This window comes from Penaeus japonicus, unplaced genomic scaffold (genome assembly GCF_977035675.1).
Source record: "Penaeus japonicus unplaced genomic scaffold, GWHDUDI00000001_assembly GWHDUDI00000019, whole genome shotgun sequence".
NCBI lineage: Eukaryota > Metazoa > Arthropoda > Malacostraca > Decapoda > Penaeidae > Penaeus > Penaeus japonicus.
Window position 1 is genome coordinate 19,191,762 of NW_028234421.1, and position 2,500 is coordinate 19,194,261.

The following is a 2,500-nucleotide window of genomic DNA, read 5'->3' on the forward strand; positions in this document are numbered from 1 at the left end:
AACCGTCCCCCTTGTTCCACTCCCCGCCAAACGCCGAGAGCAACGTAAACAAACCGAGTCAGCTCGCCAAAGGAAAATATTTTGGTATGGAATCTTTGATCCTCCTCCCTGCTTCTATGGGGGCGCGAGGGAGAGTGTGTTGGGTGTCCATATATCTTCTGAGTCGCCGGCCAAGGGAGGAGTGTAAGGGCAGGGTCGAATCAGCGTTCTCTTTGTCTTCCATTGGAATCAAAACTGGAGGGTGTTTGAAGTACCACGGGACGATCCATCCGTGAAGACATAAGACATAAGTTTCAAATTAATTATTTTTTCATTTATTTTTCTTTGCCTGTATGTCTTATTTGATTTAATATAATAAATATCACTTTTTAGTTGTTGTTTTTTTTCTCTCTCTCTAGTTTAGAGTGTGATATCCCTTGGTATCAAGGCTGGTGAAGACACAGGGATAATGAAAAGATTATTGGCTCCCGTAGGTGGTCTCCATACCCGCTGGATACATTTCACACAAGAAAGGCTTCCCTCATTTATTTGTTGCTCAGCCCCTGTGGTATACAAGAAGGCTATCCACAGGTTGTTTTCCTTTGCTTTGTTACTCCTAAGAAAATTCCGTTCCTCTTTATGAAATGTGTTTCGAATTAGGATATTTTATTTTTGGGTGTTAATGCCTTCCGTATTAACACCTGACCCTTGCTATGAAACTCGTTAATTCCTTTGTTCTAATGATTGGAGAGATAAAGTCTTTGTTCTCTGTAGAAATGCCTTAATGGCAACGGATTCTCTTTCCTCCTCTAGGAAACGGTAGAAGATTAAACACGGAATGGAATAGGTTCATTGTGGTCTTGTTTTCTTATCAACTCATATACAAATACTGTTTTATTTCTTATGTGGATCGCATCAAGTACGTTTTTTTCTCTCTTTTTTTTAGAGACTCTTTCATCAACATTGAAATAGTTTATCTATATCATGAATACTCCCCTTGGATATTAAATGATTTGTATAACTTAGCCTTCTTCCCCGACATTCAGAATACAATCAAATATATCCATTCCATTCTCTCTCTCTCTCTCCCTCTCTTTCGCTCTCTCTTTCTCTCTCTCTTTTGCTCTCTTTCTCTCTCTCTCTCTCTTGCTCTCATTCTCTCTCTCTCTCTCTTTCTTTCGCTCTCTCTCTCTCACTCTTTCTCTCTCTCTCTCTCTTTCGCTCTCTCTCTCTCTCTCTCTTTTGCTCTCATTCTCTCTCTCTCTTTCTTTCGCTCTCTCTCTCTCTCTCTTTCTTTCGCTCTCTCTCTCTCTCTCTCTCTCTCTTTCTTTCGCTCCCTCTCTCTCTCTCTCTCTCATTCGCTCTCTCTCTCCCTCTCTCTCCTTCTCTCTCGCTTTGTTTCGCTCTCTCTCACTCTCTCCCTCTCTTCCGCTCTCTCTCACCCTCTCCCTCTCTTCCGCTCTCTCTCACCCTCTCCCTTTCTTCCGCTCTCTCTCACCCTCTCCCTCTCTTCCGCTCTCTCTCTCTCTCTCTCCCTCCCTCTCTTTCGCTCTCTTTCCTTATGAAACGCTTCTGGATTTTCTGCCCCAGTCGGCCACAAGGACCGTTTCTCTCTGGCGAAATTTTCTGTACCGCTGGCCCTGGCGACGAAGACCAAGGAAGCGGAAAATATCAGCATCAGGTCATGTAGGTTGTCCTCGGCGAGCGCTGAGGTCAGCCTTGGACAGAGGACGCGTCATTGGGGAAGAAATCGAGTGATATGTTAGTCTTCTTTGTTCGATTGATTTCGTTTTATCATCATTTACTGATATGATTATTACCCTCATTACTGTTGTTGTTATTTCACCTTTCGCTGCAGAGGCTGATGCGTGTGCTGGCTTTGGAGAACCTGCTTAAGCTTCCCTTTTATCCCTCGTAGCGGGTCAAGGATGCTGTCTTAGAGGTAATGAATGTGCGTGTAATGTTGCCCTTGAGGGTTAGTTGATTCCTTATTGCCGTGTGACAAAGACACATACGTACACATTCGCTCATTTGAAAGCATAAATTCAGATATATTATTTCTCTACTGATTAACTAGTAAACAGCTTTGTCCCTTCCAAACTAAAAAAAAAAAAAAAAATACCATTTCGTGTTTTTTTTTCTTCCAGCAACATCAACATTTCATTCACCCCCCTCCCCCCCACCTGCAATGAATCCAAGCTTTGCAATCCAGAAAAAAACAACCGACGCACTGGAAGAGCGCCAATGACACCCAAAACCCGCGTAATGATGAAGTCAGAAGTAACACGTACAACCATCAAATTTATATCCGTATAAATCTTCCCGCGACACCAAAGTCAACGTATAAACCGTCAATCTCGTCTTATCACGTCTAATAAAACAGTCAGAGGGTAATGAAAGGCTGGAATCAATAGAACCCACATTTGAATTCATATTCCGTGATATCACCGCGCTCGTATTCAGGCAGAGAAGCCGTGACACGACTCATGATAAAGAGACTTTGCCTATTTATAGAATCCTT